The 15,295-nt window shown below is 50.7% G+C and overlaps 1 long non-coding RNA gene across 1 annotated transcript; it reads left to right on the top strand.

Annotated features, from left to right (window-relative positions):
- Nucleotides 1-4,671: 4,671 nt before the first annotated feature.
- LOC129524282 (uncharacterized) lies at nt 4,672-14,362 on the top strand. The gene is made up of 3 exons (XR_008668047.2): nt 4,672-4,829; nt 6,671-6,801; nt 13,865-14,362. It is a non-coding gene; the product is annotated as an uncharacterized lncRNA (long non-coding RNA).
- Nucleotides 14,363-15,295: the final 933 nt, after the last annotated feature.

Raw genomic sequence — 15,295 nt, 5'->3', positions numbered from 1 at the left:
CAGTGAGTGTGGACCAGTCAAAAGCAAAGAACAACTAGCTTAGGTCCTACACGAGGAATGAAATCATTTCTCAGAAATTTCCAAATCCTTTAATTTCATTTTGAAAATGATGAACAAACAAACATGAAGTTGATTTTTTAAAAAAAACATGAGTATTAATAGTATATTAAAATTTAAGCCTTGTAGGGCTGGGTGAGGTGGCTCACACCTGTCATCCTAGCACTTTGGGAGGCCGAGGCCGGCAGATCACAAGGTCAGGAGTTTGAGACCGGCCTGGCCAATATGGTGAAACCGCGTCTCTACTAAAAATATAAAAAATTAGCCAGGTGTGATGACCTGTGCCTGTAATCCTAGCTACTTGGGAGGCTGAGGCAGGAGAATCGCTTGAACTCGGGATGTGGGGTTGCAGTGAGCCGAGATCACGCCACTGCACTCCAGCCTGGGTGACAGAGTGAGACTCCATGTCAAAAAAAAAAAAAAAAAAAATTAAGCCTCATCCCTTTCACAAAGTAGATGGGAAATTTTTCAGTATTAGTGCTTTTAATTCAAATGTTACCTGGGAAATAGTTTTGATTTTTCCTAGGATAGTTTCTTTTCATGGTTATTTCTTCATCTTTCTCCAGGCTTTTTGTTTGTTTTTGTTTAAACATAATTAATTAATTATAAATATAAATAATGCACAAACATGGTAAACAATTTTAAAGTATGAGCAAGGAACAGATATGTTTTCCCACCTCTATTTCTCATGCTCACTTATATCCTTCAGAGATATCCCTCTTTTTTGTGTCTCTTTCCAGAGATAATTTATACATATAAAAGCTTTTTTAGATTAAATTTTAATTCTGAGGTTGTTATAGATTCATACTCAGTTGTAAGAAATAATACAGAGAAATCCTGTGTACCATTTACCCAGCTCCCCACAATGGTGACATTGTGCAAAACTACAGTACAACATCACAACCAGAATATTGACATCGATAAGATCCATCCCATTTATTCTGACTCAGTTTTACAGTTCACATTCAAATTAATTTTTGTATCAGGTGTTGAGGTGTAGATTAAGATTCCTTTTTTTGCCTGTGGATGTCCAGTCGCTCCAGCACCATAGACTCCTCCACTGAATTTCTTGGTGCCTTTGTTAAAAATCAATTGAGCAGATGTATGTGGGCCTATTTCTGGGTTCTCTATTCTGTTCAATTGATCTGTGTTTTGAACAAACACACATACAGTGGCATATGATCCACACTTTTGCATGTCACTATGTTTGTTAACATCAGATCAGGGTTTCTGAGCCTTTTTTTCATGCCATGAACCCCATCGTCAGTCTGGTGAAGCCAGTGACCCCTTCTTAGAGTAGTGATTTAAGTGGATAAAACAAAACACATAAGGTTACAGAGGAAACCAATTAGGTTTAATACACTTGTCAAAATAGAGAAATACATTTGCCACTTAGTAATACATGTTATTCCTGGCTAACACATTAAATACCAAGGTCTAGCCGTGGATCTAATCACTAGTAATAGTTTCAAAGTAGTGATGTAATTGATCTTTTGAGATACGTGCCACAACCGTAAAGTGAGACGAGAATATCTGTGATTTCTGTCAGTGACCAAGTCACAGCTAATTCTACTGGGGTTTTGGGGCCTACATTCATAATTAAAGGAGACACTGAATTATAGTTAGAGGTTAGTGAAAAATCAAGCTGTGATTCCCTCATCCTAGTTCACAGAGCCCTTAATTCTCTCTAGGACCCCAGTTATGAACTTCAGCATTAGAGCTTGAAGATCCTCACATCTTCTTTCTTGTTAGCAGCTGTGTAGTATTTCGTTGAATTGATGCACCCTTATTTAATCCTCCTAAGAGACGTTTAGGTTGTTTCCAATCTTTTGCTATGACTGCTAACTTAATTTCCTGAAGGTTTCTCCTGCTAAGGTTTTCTTCTCAAGCAGGGCCACTACGCCAGTCCCACTGCATTCAGGATAGACCCTTAGCCAGTCTGCGGAGGATGTCTGGGTAAGCAGGCTCCAGCCTCACCTCTTACCCCTTCTGGAACTGTCCAGCCTCTATACAACAGCATCCTTTGCTTCTCCCAAGCCTAGGATCAGGGGTTTCATGCCAGTCCTGGTGAGCGAGCAGTTGGGTAGGCGGGCTGGGGAGGGTTCCCCAAGCTGTGCGGCATCCTGTGAGCAGATGTAAAACTCCTCTGTGCCTTTGTGCTACATTTTATTAACAGCAGATCGCAAGATGCTAACATTTTATCATGTCAGCTCTTGCATTTGAGCTAGCACAGGCATTGGCCTGTGAGTAATTAGCTGCTGGGTGGTGTCTTTTCTTCATCTTCTTTCTTTTTTTTTTTTTTAATTGAAATCAGAAAATCTCTTTTCTTTTCTTTCTTTCTTTCTTCTTGGTAGTAGATGCAATCCATGGAACACTCCACGTGGACTTGGCTGTTTCTCCGCATTCATGGACAATTAATTTCCAGCTATAATCCAGTTTCCCACCAAACACTGAGTTGCCTCCCAACGCTGTCAACCACTTGCTGGAACAATTGTCCCCCCTTTGCATGGGAAAGCAAGATATCATGAAACTTTGTTCTGATGTGCAAAACATACCTGGTTTTGAGACCCTGGCCATTTCCATTGTCAGACTTTAATTAAATCAGTGTTTTTCTACATCTGGCTCTTGGATTTTTAATTTTTCAATTTGGACTGATTTTTTTTTTACTACCGTGGCATATTCACATCAGTCATGGAGTGATGTCAGCCACCATCTGCAACATCAGAAACAGCCCATGTTCTATCCACTAAGGCAATAGCATTTATTGGGTGCCTAGGACATGTTAGGCTTTGTGCTGGGCCCTTAGGATGAGCTAGATATTGTCCTTATGCGTTGCAGCATGAGCGTCCGAATACCCAGATATGAGCATTTCCCCACATAAAACTCTTCCCTGGTTCTCCACTGTTTGGGGGATTGAGAGGCAAAGGTCAGTAATCAAAGTCCTCTCACAACCTCCAGTTCAGCTGACCATTTCGGAGGTTTCTATGCCACATTGTCCCCATTGCATTAGAATTTCCCAAAATGCCTTCAGCCCTTGCTCACGCAGCACCCTCTGCCTGGGTCGCCCCTCCCACGGGGCCTCCTCCCCACTCCATGGAGCCTGTTCTGAGCTTCCCCAGAAGTCCAGCCTTGCTCTCCTTTGTTCTCTGTCTGTTGCTGCCAGGCATGGCTTGCATATGTCTCCAAGACATTATTGCACTTGTTTCTTCTGTGCAATTCTTCTTTCTTCTTACCTCGAGGGTAAGGACTACATCTCACTCACTGATTGAAATCACCAGCCACAACTTCGTGGCCAAATCCAGTGGACAGTTCTCTGTCTTCTGCTTCCTTGACCTCCCGCTGCATTTGCTCACACTTCTCCAGACTTCAGGGCAGCACTCTCCTCTCATCTGATTCCTGCCTCCTGGGCTGCCCCTCCTTCACTCATGCTCCTCCTCCTTCTCTGCCTGCCCTCTGGCTATTGGGGCTTCAGCCCCTCCTTTATTCTTGTGGATGCTCTTCTTCTGGGGTGCCCATCCAGGTCCATGCTTTTGCTCCATCTTGTGTGCAGCGAGGGCTCGCCTGGGCTCCAGACTTGTGTCTCCTTTGTCGTCTCAGCCTCTCTGACTGTATGTCTAAAAGGTGTCCTGGCAGTGGGGGTTCTGGTAGGAAACAGAGGCCAACTTGGAAGGTTCAAGAGATTTAATTTCTTGATTAATCACAGTCCACCAACTCTTAGAGTTGTGGGCAGGGTTACGGGAAACAAAGAGACACTGGTGCCCTCAGAGACGCTGCAGCAGGAACTCGTTACCATCCCAGGGCCAAAGGGACAAACTGGTGTCCCCAGATCCCAGAGCGAATGGGAGCCTGTGGAGGAAGGTCTGCCCTGTGCGGTTGTGTTCATGAAGACATGTGACTGCAGCCAGGAAAAGCAGCCCTGCACACAGAGGGACCCGGGAGAAGCAGCCCTGCCGTGCTCTCCTCCTGCCCTCTGCTCTCTTGCTAGTGCCATCCACTGTCCAGATCCAAGCCGACAGCAGAGGGTCAAGGGGCCTGGGCGAGGCCATTCACACACCCTGGCTCAGCCTCATGTGGCAAAGAACAGGGCAGAGAAGGGCGAAGAATAGGCTGGGGCGGGGTGGATAGACAGGACTAACACAATCTGCCCCTTTGCTACTCAATGTCTATTCTTGCCCTTCTTTCAGAGCAAGAAACTCTAGTTTCCAAAATGGGGGCAGAGACACAGAGCCCGTCAGCCACCGAGTCAGCATGAAGCAATGGCAGTTCAGTCATGCTCCCACCAGAAGCCTAAACCAGAACCCTAACTCGATGGTAGGAGATGGGGAAAGAAATCAACCAATAAACACAGCCTGCAGGCAGTGGCTGTAGTCACCACGTCTGTAGCTGACCAAGAAGCAGAGGACAGTCATCATGGCTTCTTTCTTCCAGCACCCACCCCATGCTCCCCTCACCCTTGGAGCCCCTCGGCTGGTGATAGTTCTCTACCTGGTAGGTGACCCAGTTCTTAGTCCTGCCAGGCCCGAATCCCCAGTCAGCCTGCTTTGGTTGCCTGCTGCAGTTTCCCCTGGCAGTTAGAGGACATGGGAGCACCTCTCCCTGACCTCCATGGATGCCCAGGTTCCAGGCGAAGCTCCCTTTTTCTCATCGGGCAGCAGAGCCCAGCTGCTGCATGGTGATCGAGCTTACCCACCCAAGGCACCGTGGTAACTGTTTGCCTGTCAGCTCAATAGCACGAGGAGTCTGAGTAGCCAACAGCAGCCCCACTTTCTAAGGTAACGGCATCACAACTGTGTTTCCTGGCGGAAGACTTTGAGAAGTAGGACCTCCAAACCTGCTTAGTTCAGCTTCCTCAAAACCAGAGTCCAAAATGAGGTTTCATGCACCTGTGACTTATTAAGAAAGCACTCCCAGGGGAGACCAGTCAGGGAGAAGGGGAAGAAGGACAGGGAAGGGGAAGAACCCCAGGAAGGGCCCAAGTTCAGGCAAGCCTCAGCCCGAGCCTGAGCACATGGGAGCGCTGGCATGTATGTGCCCCCTGGGAGTTAGGTGGACATGAGGTGGGGCGGCTGGCTGTCAGCCTCTGACTCCCTCCATGGTTAAGGGCTGCCCCAGCGGTGAAGTAAATTCCCAGCCACCTCCAGCTGCCTGAGCCAGTGCGCCAGGCAGGCTCTGGGAGTCCAAGGGATGTTCTCTGAAAAACAGCCTCACATGTGGCTGTTAGAAACAAAAATACACCAAAACCAGGAGGCCCAAAAATGGGAAAAAAGAATCCGAGGGAAATCTGGGCAGAGCTCCAACATTATCTGTTATGTTGCAGAGATGGGAAACAAGAATTCCATAAGTGGGTTATTAAGGTACAAGAATGAGGGGGCTGTAGTGATGGTTGCATAACTCCGTGAATGTACTAAAACCCATCACATTGGCTACTTAAAAAAGGAAATTTATATGACGTGTGAATTATATCTCAATAAAGTTGTTATTAAGTAAAGAAGGACTGGGGACACTCCTGGTGGGAGACAGCACCGTGTACTGGTCCCTGGCTAAGGACGCCACCGGCCTCCAGGACAGGGCCCTGCCTCACAGGGTGCTGCCTCCCCGCTGGCTCTGCAGCAGAAGCTTCAGCAGGCCATTCCACCATCCCTCAGACTAGCTACTAGGTGCAAGCCTGTGGCCATCCTTCTCTCACTATCCATTGAATTGCTGGGTTGGAGGCACTGCAGTGTGGCAATGGGTAAGGCATTCCATATGGCCACAGATGGCATTACTGGCAGAAGCATCCAGTAGAGAAGGCAAATCTGTGTCCAGATTCCCTGGGGATGAATTTCAGCACCCCTCCTGATGGAGACTGTTCCATGTAATCAACTTGCCATCACTGTGGTTTCCTGAGGAATGGCCAAGTGGGCAACATTGGTCTAAGTGATTGGCAGCCTGGGCTCTCAGCAGCAGTAGGCAGATCGGCTTTGGTGAAAAAAGTCCATGTTGTGGCGCCTGTGAAAGGCCCCTCTCCCTATGGTTATGCATTGAATACTTATGTCTCCCTCACCAAATTCATGTGTTGAAGGCCTAACTTACAGTGCCTGTATTTGGAGATGGGGCCAAGATTACTCTAACAAACTAATTAAGATTAAATGAGGTTATAGGAGCGGGGCCCTGATCCAATAGGATTAGGGTCCTTAAAAGAAAAGGCAGCTGGGTAGGGTGGCTCATGCCTGTAATCCCAGCACTTTGGGAAGCTGAGGAGGGCAGATCACTTGAGCCCGCGCTAAAGACCATCCTGGGCAACATGGCAAGACCCCATCTCTACAAAAAATAAAAAATAAGAAAATTAGCCAGGCATGGTAGCATGGCTATAGTCCCAGCTACTCAGTAGACTGAGGTGGGAGGATCTCTTGAGCCTGAGAGGTCAAGGCTGCAGTGAGCCATGATCACACCATTGCACTCCAGCCTAGGCAACAGAGCAAGACTCTGTCTCAAAGAAAGACACTGTCTCAAAATAAAAAAGACACCGGAGTGCATTCTCTTTCTCACTCTCTCTCTCTCTCTCTCTCTGTCTCCCTCTCTCTCTCTCCCTCCCTCCCTCCCTTCCCCATCCCACCCCCATGTGCACAAAAAGGTCATGTAAGGACAGCAAGATGGTGGCCACCTACAAGCCAAGAGAAGAGCCCCAGGATGAAACCCATCTTGCTCACACCTTGATCTTGGACTTCCCAGCCCTCAGAACTGTGAGGAAAACATTTCTGTTGTGTAAGCCATGCAGCCTGTAGTATTTTGTTATGGAAGCTCAGGCAGACTAAGACACTGGCTTTGATGGTCACTTAGTTCATGAGCCCTTTGAGCAAGGACAGGACTAGCTGGGCAAAGGGATTAACTGATACCCACAGGATGGGTCCTCTTGTTTACCTAATTATTGAAAGCCTCCTCTGCAGTGGTTGTCTCCTGGTGGGCATTTATGTGGGACATGAATATCTTCCCATACTGTGCCTTACAATTTTTTTCAATTTTAAAATTTTTGTATATTCTTTATTTTTGTAGAGACAGAGTCTCTACAACATTTGCTGTGTTGCCCAGGCTGGTCTTGAACTCCTGGCCTCAGGTGATCCTCCTACCTCCGCCTCCCAAAGTGCTGGTATGCCTATTTTGAGAGGTCTAGCTACATACCTACCTCCTTATAACCAATTTTCCAATCTCATTTTTTCCCATTCCTTGAGCACCCATAAATCCCTGCCCATGCATTGATGCAAATCCATACCTCAGCCTGTCTTTCCTTCCATGAAGTGAGCAATTGAAGGAACCAGTTGAAGTTCTCTGCCCATAGGAGGATCTCCTTTTGCCACTGTCTTTTGGGATAGTCCCTGAGTGGAGCTGTCATGCAGCCTCCATGCTTCTGGCTAGTGCTGGCATACCATGCACACCCATTTCTAAGCCAAGCTTCCAGAGGTTTCTCTTCTGTTAACTGGTCAAAGGGGATTTCACAAAAGACATGGCAAAGAAGCAAGAGCAGGTTTTGAAGGAACCTAGGCCAGGTGTTCATGTAATTTACTTGTAACTTCTGGACCTGTTCCAGCCCAATTTTGTGCATGTGTTTCCATTAAATGCTAAGAATGCTGCATGCTGAGTGCTGCTGCTCATAGAGGGTCTCCTTTCACCAAGCCTGCTCACACCCAACTCTATGATTTGGAGGAGCAGATGAAACCTAGTGTATCAATTTTCTATTGCCATAAATTGGTACAAATGCAGTGGCTTAAAACACCTATTTACTAGCTCACAGTTTCTGTAGGTCAGAAACCGGGTAGCAGCATAACTGAGTTCTCTGCCCAGGGTCTCACCAGGCTGAAATCAATGTGTCAGCCAAAACAGCAATCTCATCTGAGGCTCAAGGTCCTCTTCCAGGTTCATACAGGTTGTTGGCAGAATTCAGTTCCTTACAATCGTAGGAATGAAGTCCTGTTTTCTTGCTGGCTGCCAGTTGGAACTCACTCATAATTCCCGCTCTTGTCCTAGCCACGTGGCCTTCTCAACACAGGCAGCTTCTTCTTCAAAGCCAGGACAATCTCCAGTCTGCTATGATAGTTTTATATAATGTAATTGTAGAACTGACTGTCCCATCATATTTAGACACAAGGGGAGGGAAGTCTATGGCCATGTACGCCAGGGGGCGGGCTCTTGGGGCCATGTTAGAATTCTGACTGCACACCTGGTTTATGACGTGCACTTGTATCATCATACAGCAGGAAACGGATAGTACATTCAAATTAAGACAATTTAAGGGGACTTAATAAAGGAACTAATAAAAAGATTTGACAGGAAATGGGAAACGAGGGGTAGCGTGGTACCTAGAGAGCGCCCTTACCATTAAGCCTGGAGGGGTGCAGGGATTGGACAGTTGGTGGAACCTGGGAAGAGAGAGTCCCGTAGAGAAGTCAGCTGTGACTCCTATCAAGGGACAGCCTACAGGAAGGGCGCTGGGAGCAGAAAGACTCTCTCTCCCCCACCCTCCAGTCTCCTGCTATGGCTCCTCAATGCTGAGCCTAACCAGAAGCCAGAGAGCCCCAAAGCCCCTTGATGCACTCCCCACAGGTCAGCCTCCTGGGGCACAGAGCAAGGGAGGAGAAGGGAGAGAAGTTGGGGGCAGGGGTGGGTGCGCAACAGGAAGACATCTAGCCAGCAGCTCGGGACACAGCTGTTGGGCGTCCCATGGCCATGGAGGTCGGTCTCTACCAGGGCCAGTAGCCAGACTCAGCTGCCTTTCCAATGCGGAAGAGCAGCTGATGAGTAGAGCATCAGGGCTCCAAGCCAGAGGGCTCTGTGCTGTGACACTGGGGGCACGTCACTCCCACCTGCCACCCAACCTGCCTAAGACATTCCACGCTCCCTTGGATCTGCTGCGTCACAAGGTCTGTGTGTCAGGGCAGCTCGCACTGTAGCCAGACCTAATGCAGAGCCCTTTCTTACTTGGAGCCCCTCCAAAACTGGCAGCCTCACCAGTTTCCCAGGAAGTAGGTCAGAGCCGCACTCCCAGGTGTGGTGTATGCATCCTCTGAAATCCAGAGGTCCTGCCAGCACCATGCCTCTTATCTACTGGCAGATGGTACAAGGTATAGCCATGTACCTTTCAGAGGAGAATTCCAAATTCTGTTACCTCCTGCCTGCTGGTCTCCTACTGGGAGCCAGAGAGTGCAGGAGCCCAGGAGATGCTGTCTGTGGGGGTCAACCCCCTGCACACGGAGCAGGGTGGAGGCTGCATCTGCTTGTGACCTGCAGAGGGAGAGTAACCACCCCCACACGACATGCATCAGGTCAGTCCCCTGCCCCCAACCCACCAATGGCCTCTACTGCTCTTCAAATAACCCCCTGACCCTTGGCCTGGGCCTTGAGATTTGGAGCCATCTGGCCCCCACCAGGTTGGTACATGAGACACACTCATCATTGGTCCAGGACACCTTCACTTGTTTGTTTGTTTGTTTGTTTTTAATAATGTGATAAGCACCCACGAATCCATCGCTCCAGACAAAAATCCAGGCCCGGACAGTATCTGACCTCCAGCCAGCGGGCCCCCATTGACTCTCACCTCACCGGCCTCGGCAGCCAGAACCCGGAATCCCTTTGCCTCCTGCACTTGCTTTGCTTGTTGGATTTCATTGCATCCATGTGTATGCCTAGACGGTCTTTTGAACAGCTGTTTTAGGATGTAGTCTTTGGGGCGAGGCTTCCTCACTGAATATGACGTTGCTCACATTCACCCATAGTGTGGTGTTGTGTGCTGCTGCCTTCTCTGCTGCAGGGTACTCCGGGGGCATCCTGGGGTTCTCGTGCTCTTCCTCTGGCATGTGGGCATGCAGGTTACGCTGCGGGGAGCAGGGCTGCTGTGGATGTCACTGCCCAGGTCCTTGTTGGTCCACCTCTCCCCACACCTGCTACTCCCCTTCCTTTCTCTCACCCCCCGCATGCCAGCCACACTGGCCTTTCTCTATTCCTTTGAGCTCATCCCCACCTTGGGCCTTTGCTCCTACCATTTCCTCTCCCAGGAATGCTCTCCTTGCCTGGCTCGTCCTCATTCTGGTTCAGCTTGATGGCATCTTCTCAGATGCCTGCCCCAACCCACTGGGCTCTGTAGCCCTCCCCTCCAAACATCTGTCCCCTTGAGGGCAAAGTCTTCCTGGGGGGCTCAGGGAGGGACTCCAGCAGATGTGGCTGGAGCACAGGGTGAGAGGGTGGGGCAAGAGATGCGCTGGAAGCGGTTGGAGAACAGATGCGGGAAGGCCTTGAATGTCATGCCAAGGAGGTCCAAACACGCCCCAGGCTTCAAAGTGTGTTAGGATCCAAGCCCCAGAGGAGGCCTCCGGCAGCCAGAGGACTCCCCCAGGCCCTTGAGGAAGGGCAGCTACTACATGTGCTTCAATATGAGGCAAGAGGTTCTCCCCAAATATGGCCCTCAGAAAAGAGGGGGTTGCTCATTTTGAGTCTATATAGTTTCACAGTTTTTAGAGGGCACTTGTTACTTTATTTTGAAAATCAAAGTTGTGGCTGGAGAATGCACGTTAGATTAAAACATCCTCAGCTCTTATGGATGCTTCTGAGGGCTACCTGCAAAAGTGGTGGAAGGAGGATGTGAAGAACCTTCTTACTAACGCACCATCCAGAGCGGTGTGACCCGGGAAAGGTGAGAGTGCCTGAGGCCACTCAGCCAGGCTGCGTTCTTTGAAGCATGGGGGCTACACAGCGCAGGTTCATCCTCCTTGTTTTCAGAAGGGGAAACCAAGGCCTGGGGAGGTGAGTGACTTCCCGAGGAGCAGAGCCAGGCCTGGAATGCAGCATCTCTGCCTCCAAGCGCTTCCAGCTTTTTCAGTGTAAATGCAGGGCAATGCGAAGGGCACAAGGGACACAGACCTTTCTGCTTTCTTGGCCTTGGTGGCATAGATGATGTTGTCGTGGGGAGCATCAGCTTTGCAGCCAGGAGACCTGAGTTCTAATTCGCAGCTTCTCCCCGACCCAGCTGTGTGACCTCGGGCAAGTTACCTCCCCTCTCTAAGCTGGCTTCTCTGCGAGTGGAATGATAGCAGTGCCCTTTCCTGGGCTGCTGTGAGGCTGCAGCCTCTGCAGAGGTGGGAGGGGGTCAGGCCTGTGAGTGTGGGAGCCAGGGGTGCGAAGGGGACACCAGGGTGGGGTAGGGGAGCTGTGTCCTCTCTCTGAAGTGGCCCATGGGGCAGCTAGGATGTGGCCCTGCTCAAGGGGGCCCAGGTGCAGCAGAGCAGGGGCAGGAGGGGCCTGGGTGGCCATTCAGCTGCACTCACAGCCCTGTGCCCAGCAGGTCCAATGGTTCTCACCATGGGAACATGTGTTTGCCACCACAGGCCTTGGATATCCTGTAAAACTCACAATTTGTTCAAAAGAATAAACAGCATGAAAGGGGCTGCCCGGCCTTCATCCAGGGCTGGCAGTGGTGGGAGCGGCCCCGAGGCTGCTTTCCATTTAAACAAGATTTGGAGGCGTCTGTTCTGTCAGAGCTCTGGGTCGGAAAGCCCTCCCTGGCACAGATCGTGTGCTCGACTCAGGCTTTGGATGGAGGACATAGGACCTCACTTCCCCATCTGTAAACAAGGGTAACGATGGGGTTATGACATGTGATAAAGGATGAATGTATGCAAAGTGCTTAGGCCTCAGTGGGAGAGCAGGTGCTGGGAAGGGTTATTGTTATTTCTATAGGAGACAGATGTGTGCAGACTGACCCCCGAGGAGCAGCGCTGGGATTCAGGGAGACTGGGTCTGGGTGACATGGGAGGACCCTGATCTGCTGGAAGAGGCAGGGAAGCTTTCCTTGGTGGAAACAAGGGACAGGGTAGACAGAGGTGGGTCCCAGCAGAAAAAGTGGCATGTGTAAAGGCTCTGAGACGGGAACAAGGTTTTCATATTTGAGGAGCTAATAGAAACTCCCCAGGGCTGAGAGGCAGGGGCCAGGTCGCACGGGATCATGCCTTAGAGGCTGCCAGCCTGGGCATCAGTGAATGCTTCCCAAAAAATGACACACGGGCTTGGTGTCAAGGAACAAGAAGGCATTAGTATTGTACAGAAGGGTGTCCCAGGCAGAAGGAACAGCATCTTCGGAGGCCTGGAGTCCAGGGAGCGCAGGCACAGTGTATGGTGAGGCCATGCCGGGCCTGGGCCGGGCCAGCTCCCATCCCTGTCTGTTGGTCAGGAGGACGCAGTTTCACTTTGTCCCACTCGCCTCTGCCTCCGGGAGACTCAGCACACCCAGTGTATGCAGCCAGCTCACAGGGATAAGATGTGCTGTCTGCTGAGCTGGCTCTGGAGACCCAGGTGCCATTTGGAGCCTGTGAGACCCCTTCTTAGGGGAGTCTCAGCCAAGAATCAGGACAGCACCCGGATCTCTGGCCTAAGTGGGTGATGTGCTGAGATGGGAAAGTAGGAGAAGGGTTTTGGGGTGCTGAGCAGGAATGTCTGTGAGAAGCTGCAGAAGGGGTGGGGGGCAGCTTCCTGGGGCTGAGCTCAGGAGGGCACCCCGCACTGGGGATGGAGAGCGGATGCTGTCCGCGCAGATGTGGTGTGCAGTCCTAAGGGGCAGGGTGCCTGCGGACAGGGACGGAAGCCTGAAAAGGAGGCAGCCGGGGGATGGAAAGAAAGCCGGGACAGGCGGGAGGGGCCTGGGTTCCAAGTAGTGGGCTGAGAGTGGCACTAAAGAGAACAAGAAGGGTGTTGGAGTGATCATGAGGTGGGAAGAGACAAGTGAGTGTCAACACATCCTTTACAAATTAGGCTATGACCAGGAGGACAGAAATAGGGAGGAAGAGACGAGGGAAGGGGTCTGTGGGTGCCAGAGGGGATCAGCAGCCTCCAAGGTTCCTTGGGTTCCAATCTTCCCTGACGACTTGGTTTATTTATGGCCAGGGGCTTGTGGGGAAGGCAAAGGAGTGGCCGCGAGGGGGCGCCAGGACCCAGCCCAAGCCCTCCAAGCAGAGACTGGGACGCTCTCGTCTTTACTCAATGTGTTTCCAAGGGGATGTGAGCTGCGATGACAATTTTGAGTTTCCATGAAGTAGGGTCTCACCTGTCCTCCATCAGAGACTTGCGGCCAGTCCTGCCAGTGCCCTCTAGGCCCCCGTTTCCGTTGGTCCGTGGTGGTGCCCTCCTCACCCAGGTGGTGTGGAAGTGGAGGGGTGGATGGGAGGCACGGGCTGAGAGAGGGCCCACTGGGGCCTGTGCCTCCCTGCCCGGCCCCACCCATGCCCCGTGGGGCCCCGTGAGTGCTCTTGCCTGTAAGGACGCCTCCTAGCTCCGAGGATATTTATTCACCAGCCCGACCTCCACAAGCATGTGGGAAGTCACCAGGACTATGTTGGTGAGGAAACTGAGGCACAGGCCACTGCATGCTTTCACGCTCACCTGCCTGAAAATCCCCGCTGCAGGGAAGGCTGCACTCTGGGCTCTGGGGCTAGGGTGGGCTGTTTCTTCTCTATTTGCTGCGAGTACCCAGTCAGAAACCACACGGGACCAGGGTTAGGAGCTGCAGATACACAAACCAGCCCAGTAGAAGGTGGTCTCCTCACAGAAAGAGCACTGAGTCCAGATGCAGCCCTGGTGCAGGGGCTTCCAATGTTAGATGCTCTGTGGGGAGGCCAGGAATCTGCATTTGGAGTAGTTGCCCCAAGTGGATCTGAAGGCGGGGTTGGGTGTGAGACAACCCTATGAGAAGCCACTCTATAGATGAAGGTAGCTTGTCTAGGGCACGAGGCTGGACTGCTGCTGCCGAGCCCCAAAGTCACATTTATCCCTTTCTTCCTTTGTTTAACAGGCATCAACCCATGGGGGGCCCTTGCTGTGCCCAGGGTGCTCAGAGAGAATTTACAACCAGTCCAGCCTCCAAGAGACTCGCAGGCTAGAGGGGAGACACTCACCTACAGCAAGCAATGAGTGCAATGTGATCATTGCACCTGGGAAGCTTGAAGGAAGAGTGCTCCAGACAGGGAACAGCACGGACAAAAGCCTGGAAGCAAGAGGCAAGGCTGAAAAGAGCAGGGCCAGGGAGAAGGCTGAGTGACAGGAGGAGGGCCAGGGTTCAGGTACAGAGGGGCGGAGCCCTCACCAAGGCCTTTGAACCTTAAACTGGGGCTGGGAGAGCCTGGGCGTGTCTCACAGCGCTCTGCAACTGTCCTTTTACTTGAAAGTCTCCCACCATCCTGAGGACTCCCATGGCTGGTGAACTCTGTGAACCCACTCCTGGCAGGAGCCCTGGCACCCCCCGAACACCACACTCTAGTGTCGAGCTGTCCCCACTGGAATGCAGATTGGGAAGGAGGCAATGGAGTGGGGTGGGTGGGAGCTGAGGTGGCAAAATTTGGTGGAAATGGGTGGGGATGGAGGCAGTGGGGAAGGGGAGGCGGTGGGGAAGGGGAGGTGGGGAGCTGCTGATTTGTTTTAGAGCAAGAGGCTCTGGGCTGCTTTCTAAACTGCAGCATCAAAGGCTGCCTGGAAACATGTACAGAATAAGGTGGAATATTATGGAAATTGTCCTCCCTGCTTTGTGGCCTGGGAATTCATGATGATTGAGAAGAATTTCCCCTGGTCTCATATTTATCCCTCTCTTTGAAAGTAAAGCTTTCGGATCAAATAAATAAAAATTATGGTCATACATTTCTTCTGAACTCAGCTGACTTCACCAGCCATACTGTAAATGAATGGAACTTTTTAAAAGCTGTTCTTCCAGGGTTGGAGGGTCAAGCAGACTTGCCTCTTGAGAGTCAGCGTGGTAAGGTTCCAGTGTTCATCCTTCCTGCCCTCATGCTTCTGGTCACTGGCACCAAGAGTGACCTGGCAGTGGAGGGCTCTGGCACCATCCTGACGTGGCCACGCCAGGGTCTTGTGCGAGTCCCTTAGACTTGTTGAGCCTCCGTGTCTTCTCTGCCAGGATGGATTAATTATACCTACTGATCATTCATGTTTATTTTTCCTAAAGTAATATAAACACATTGTTTCAAAAAATCTAATGGAACTATTGGCCAGGAAAGAAAACCAACAGTCCTCAAATTATCCCCATCTCAACCAGTTCCAACCCAGTTCCACTTTCCAGAGGCAGCTGCTCAAGTCCTCAAGCTGCTTCTGTCTTCCCTTTCATACCGCAGTCCAGCGTGTTAAAGACGCTGCTCCCCCGTCTCTACTAAAAATACAAAAAATAGTGAGGTGTGGTGGTGGGCGCCTGTAGTCCCAGCTACTCGGGAGGCTGAGG

The sequence above is a fragment of the Gorilla gorilla genome, chromosome 1, assembly GCF_029281585.2.
Source record: "Gorilla gorilla gorilla isolate KB3781 chromosome 1, NHGRI_mGorGor1-v2.1_pri, whole genome shotgun sequence".
Taxonomy (NCBI): Eukaryota; Metazoa; Chordata; class Mammalia; order Primates; family Hominidae; genus Gorilla; species Gorilla gorilla.
This window is presented reverse-complemented; position numbering and strand designations above follow the sequence as displayed.